Source organism: Frankliniella occidentalis, unplaced genomic scaffold, assembly GCF_000697945.3.
Source record: "Frankliniella occidentalis isolate FOCC.00 unplaced genomic scaffold, Focc_3.1 Scaffold15, whole genome shotgun sequence".
Lineage (NCBI taxonomy): Eukaryota > Metazoa > Arthropoda > Insecta > Thysanoptera > Thripidae > Frankliniella > Frankliniella occidentalis.
Window position 1 is genome coordinate 1,700,400 of NW_026267145.1, and position 6,139 is coordinate 1,706,538.

At 51.5% G+C, this 6,139-nt stretch overlaps 1 protein-coding gene across 1 annotated transcript in view; it reads right to left on the reverse strand.

Moving 5' to 3' along the window:
* LOC127748832 (uncharacterized) overlaps positions 1–6,139 on the reverse strand; it is a 57,816-nt gene that overhangs the window by 40,912 nt on the left and 10,765 nt on the right. The gene's annotated exons all lie outside the window — the stretch shown is intronic.

The window sequence follows — 6,139 nt, forward strand, 5'->3', positions numbered from 1 at the left end:
GAAGGGGAAGAAAGAGAGAGAATAGAACAGGGAGATAAAAGTCCAGCGCATCATTTGCGGAGTTACATCGCCCAGATGAGATGGATGGCGTTGGGACGGGGCGGGACGGGGCGAGGCCGGGCGGGGCCACATTAGGGGTCGCAATCCATCACGAGAACAATAGAACGGCCGGAGGTCAGCGCATCGGCCGGAGTTCAATCCGGACCGGGCCAGGCGGTCGGCGCAGGTAAAGAGGCGGACAAACGAGATTTAATGCAGTGGTCACCAGAAGACGACTGCTCGGCACCTACGAGCAGAGTCCGAACGATGACACCCGTCCCGCCGATTGTCATGGCGGTGTGATGATGGTGCGAGGGGCGGCTGGTCGAGACGTAAAGAGCAATCTCTTCAGTATTCCGTCCCGGCCGGCTGGGACTTTATCGCTGCTCGTTGAGTGGACGCCCAGGCCGCGCTGCGCCCCGCAACGGCCAGCCACGCCCCGCCACGCTGGTCCCAGGACGGGCGCGGTGGAGAGGCAGGCAGGCGGGCGGGCCCTCCACGGCGGTCCCCTCACTTGTTGCCTAATCCCAGTTGCAAATAATGTAAATCCAGGGCGACTTTGGCACAAGATCATCCAGTCGACCTGCCCAGTTTTAAAGTGCCCCCCGTGCGTCCTCCTGCAGTCGCACAAGCGGCTGCTATGCCTGCTTTGTAGAACCATCCAAGTGTCTCCACGAACTGCGTATGAGGTCCTGCAAGTAACAGTTGAAAACGGCACGTATTCAAAATGTCGTTGTCTTTTTACTTCAATCCATTAGGCAGCCATGCATGTCAGTACGGCCACCTTGACCCTTTAAGTATGAAGCTCACAAATGTTTTGTAACTGTAGCCCAAAAATATATGTTACTTTCCAATTGCGTAGTACGATTCTTTTTATACAGAGAATTGCTTTGCGATTGCTAGAAAGTGCTTCGTAGTCTGCAGAGCGTATAATTCCTTTGCACTTCGAAAAGCTTTTGACAGTAATTTATTTCATTTATTTGCAAGAATTTAATGGTTAGTGGGAACGCTTGCCTGAGTTGCCGAAGTTTAGTAGAAGTAATGAGGAAGCAGGGTTTAATACATGGAGTGACACCTGTGCGAACAAACGGAATGCGGTAGATGTCGTTACCATATTGAAACTTACGAACGAGTCAAAAGTGGCCCCATTCATAATTTCACCCTCGCCTTTAGCTTATCCCACAGCAGCCAGCAACAGTGGGTTTCATCTGCGCGTCAAGAGAGTTGTTGGTTTTAATTGATGCCATGTCTGGTTTGGATGTGTGTCTCTCTCACACACACACACACACACTGTCTCTTTCAGCCTCCCCTCCGCTGCCATCTTGCCTTGTTCCCCGCATAAGTTCCTCATTCCCAAGTTGGACCTCGCTCCATATGCGGTTGGCCCGGCAGGCGGCCCTCTTTTATCTGCCATGGCAGCGCCAGCCGACTAGAGCCAGTGTTGCACCAAAGAGGAGTATTCTCACCATTCCTATCTGACCGAGTTTTCCCGTCTGGGCCGAGCCGAGAGGGGCCGAGCGGAGCCGACTAGAGCCACACAGCAGCAGCTAGCAGAGCCGAGTCGAGGCAGAGCGCGTATTGCCCCCTTCCCTTCTGCCCCATTATGCGTCCCTAACTTGCGCCTCAGCTGCTGCACTGCTGAGCAGCAGTAGCAGCGCCTCATTCGCAGATGACTGCTGCTTTAAGTTATTTCTCTACCACATTTCTTTTTCCCTATTCACACTTTGTTTAATAAAAAAAAAATTGACGCCAAAGAGTACAGAGATCCTTAGACTTGGGTAGTAAACCATTTACCTTACAATCAAAAAAAATAAATTAGGAAGGTATTGAACTTTTTGATACAAGAAGCTACGCATTTTTGCGAAATGTTGCTGCAGAACGAGCTACGGTAACTGAGTCAGAGGCCCACGGAATATGTTTTTCTATTTTTACATTCCTAATGAACTGAAGGATTACAGAGGCACCGTATGTCCAACTGTTCGACAAGCGTTCACTTTTGGTCCTGTAGTTAAGGTAAGGCTTGCACACTGTCCCTAAAATCCACGCGAATATCAAGTAAAATTCGCTGAAATCTGGTCAAATCCATCGAAAGCTTGTAAAGTCCGCTGAAATCATGAGTTATTCTCAACATCAGACAATCAACCGGCAGATTTTGACGTGAAATCTTCAAAAATACTAGCCGATGATTTGAGGTTGTACGCCTACGCCGTTTTTAGGGATCATCTAGCAGAAATTATTTGCGATACGAGCATGCCAAATTAAGCCGCCGCTGGAAGCTCTCAGAACCCCTGTTAGGTAGACAACACCTTGCCTGAAGTGCATGCTGGTACTGCGGGGTGGCCTACCCTACGTCCCGCAGACACCGGGCTCCTCTATTTTGTAAAATGAATCGAAGAAAGACCACGGTAAAGTTTTTCTTGGATTTCAAGACTATTTCGTGGATTTCAAGGACGGGTGGATAATTTCTAGGTCAACCCTTGAAATCCCAGAATCTGCCTTGTAACCAGATGCTTCCAAAGAAAACCCTTGGAATTTTCGTCCGGTAATCCAAGGCAACCCCTTGCATATCAGACCAAAAATTCCAAGACTTTTCCTTGGAAGCAAATGGTTTCAAGGCAGATTCTGGGATTTAAAGGGTCTACCTGGAAATTATATACCCGTCCTTGAAATCCAAGAATAGTCTCGAAATCCAAGGAAAACTTTTACCGTGACTGACGTACTTTCTAAAAATGGTTCGCAAAACGGACCAAAACCTGGTGCTCTTGGAAACCGGTTACTTCACGTAACATCGGATACCCGATGAGAGATGTGGTATTTCTGTGAACAACGATCTCTCTCCAATTTGTCAGCTCTGCTCTTCGCCAGAAGCTGAGCGCTGCGCTACTGACATCGCCGCCAAGTCAGCCTGAGCCAGGCCCACTGGGCGTGTGAATTTATGAGCAGCGGAGAGTGCTTCGAATGCTACATGTTTATTGCATTGTTCCCGACGGAAGCAGCCCCCTCCCCCAGCTCTCAGCCTCATACGGCGGTCGCGGACTGCGGTTCCGGACCAAGAGGGGGTCTAGGTGCGTCGACATGCCTCCCACCTGCAGCGTTCGTCCGCCCGGCATACCACTGCCAGGTAAAGCCAACACTGACAGACATTCGACTTGAAAGATAAACCATATGAAAACACCTATCAACCCTGTCAAACGTTTCGACACATGTTTCATCAAAAATAAAAACAACGTCTCGATTTCGCTTCCATTATTTTGTGACACTGGACCTGTGTGTTATGTCCTCCTAATTTCGCCTTCTTTTCCCATCGTCTCTTATCTCTCTCTCCCGCTGGCCTCGCTCCTCCCCTCTCGCACCCGTCGCGACGGCGAACTACTCTTTTTCATGTCCCTCTTTACCATGCCTTACTGCCCCCGTATCTCGGCCGTTCGCAAAACCCCTCACCCCCCCCCCCTCTCGACCCCACACCCCCTCACTGCCTCCACCACCAACGGGCTGTCGCTTGGCGGTTCGCGACGGCAGGGATTGGGGGTGGGTGCCCCGGAGGGGGCAGGGGAGGGGGTGCGCGCCCCCACCCCCTAGCAACAGCCTCGTATGTCTGAAGTCATCCAAAGCGGCACGCCGATGTCATCTCAGCCTGATGTATTCCAGTATATTCTCCAGCAGCTATGCAGCATAAAAAGCAATTTCGCGCAGGAAATGGGTTTTTTTCTATGCCTCGTGTTTATTATTTCATCTCACGTACATGCCGCCGCAACAGCGCCGGCCGTCCTTGTCTGCCGCGCGCCGCGACTCCTCCCCGCGGCCGCGACGTCGCGGAGCGCGGCCGGGCCGGGCCGCATCGCACACATACTTACGCCACTGCTTCTTGCCACTCGGCATGTCGCGGGCTGCGGCAGAGCGGCGGGCACGGCACGGCCAGCGCGACCCACCCAGACGCGATCAAGAGGTTGACATGCGCCATGCTTTTCACTGACAAGAGCTGGCTGGGCAGGAATAAATATTGCTTTCGCCGTCCCTTTGCACGATTTACAGTGCGCTGAATAATTTTTGTACGCACACTAGAAACGCAATTGTGTGAAATGTTGCTGACTGTGTGAAGATCCATTCGTACATTTAGGTGGGTAAACGGATGAATTTTTCCTAGAAAATTTAGACGTTAACCCCCTTAAGTGTACGAATGAATATTCATTCGCGCACACCTAAAAGTGAGCGAGAAATCAAAGGTTAAGTAAATTTATAAAAGATGCAACCCTTAGTGTAATAGTAGACAAAATGTTAGGCCTAAGTCTTCCCCATTTTGTCCAATTAGACATACGTATACCCTCGCAAGTTTTTCGGCTGGATCAAAAAAGTTGCTTTTTGGGGGCGAAACCTCTCTTGCCACATTTAGAGTGTACTAGAACGAACACTCTCCTAGCGACGGGTAAAGCATCAGCGACCCTTGTAAGCGAAAGAAAAAAAAAAGGAGACCGTGACGGGGACGTGACCGCTCTGAAGACGATGGATGACCCGATGTCCTGTGCCGATCGACGGGCCGACTGAATTTGATTCATGCGAAAACGACGAGCGCGGGGGGAAAAAATTATTAGAAGTAAATGGAACGGTTAGGCGAGTGAGAGCAGCCAGTTGCAATGGAACGTGCTGAGATCGTGAGCAGACTTTTTCTAGATCCTACATCTTTCTAATTCGATCGACTGCCGTTTGCGAATACTTCTGAGAAAGGATATTTTCCACGAGACGAATTTTCGGGAGGCTTCAGAGCGACACATGGTGTGACATGTGTGACGTGCGTGTGACGCGGCGGTGCGGGGCTTAAATAAGTAAAAAGCACGCCTCTCGTCTGAATAATCGCAAATGCGAAATAATTTAGCGAAATATTCATGCTTACATATCAAGGCGCTTGAGACAAAGAAAAGCTATAAATAGCGCACGTTTTAATAAGAGGCGTAGCTGTGCTGTGCTCAGGTGTGTATCAGATCAAGAGAGGGCACGGCTCATGTGTGAGTGTGTGTGTGTGTGTGAGGGAGGGAGAGGGGGGTGTGAGAGAGAGAGTCTGTCTTTGTGTGTGAGAGAAAGAAGGTGTGTGTGTGTGTGCATGAGATAGTGAAAGAGTTACGCCCCCCCCCTGGCGGTCGCGACGCGGCGGGGGGGGGGGGGGGCGAACGAGTGCGGAGCGTGTGTCGCGCGCTCGCTCTGTGCCTCTCGCTAAGGGGCAGTTGAGGTTTGAGTCAGGCCACTCGCCTGACGGAGCAAATTGGAGGCAAGTGTAGCAAGGTGAGCAGCAAAGGGCGAGGGGGCGCAGGGAATTTCTCTTCACGGTCTCGCGAAAGGAGTAGAGCAAGAGAGAAAAGCAGTGAGAGCACCACCGGGGGCGGTAGGGGGGGGGGAGAGGTAGAGAGAGAGAACGAGGGAGAGTGCGGGAGGGAGAGAGAGAGAGGGGGAGTGCGGGAGGGAGAGAGAGAAAGAGGGGGAGTGCGGGAGGGAGAGAGAAAGAGGGGGAGTGCGGGAGGGAGCGTGAGAGGAAGTGGTTGGTAGGAAGAGGAGGATTGGGCTAGAGTAGAGGTGTGTGGCGCACGCGGAGATTTATTGCTCAGCACCGGTATTAGATATGCCTCTCGCTCTCTCCCCCCGGCGCGACCATCTCTCCGACCAGATCTCCGTACGCTCTTTCTCCCCCAGCAAAATTTATGAGCAGCGGAGAGTGCTTCGAATGCTACATGTTTATTGCATTGTTCCCGACGGAAGCAGCCCCCTCCCCCAGCTCTCAGCCTCATACGGCGGTCGCGGACTGCGGTTCCGGACCAAGAGGGGGTCTAGGTGCGTCGACATGCCTCCCACCTGCAGCGTTCGTCCGCCCGGCATACCACTGCCAGGTAAAGCCAACACTGACAGACATTCGACTTGAAAGATAAACCATATGAAAACACCTATCAACCCTGTCAGTCGTTTCGACACATGTTTCATCAAATATAAAAACAACGTCTCTAATTTTGCTTCCATTATTTTGTGGCACTGAACCTATGTGTTATGTCCTCCTAATTTCGCCTTCTTTTCCCATCGTCTCTTATCTCTTTCTCCCGCTGGCCTCGCTCCTCCCCTC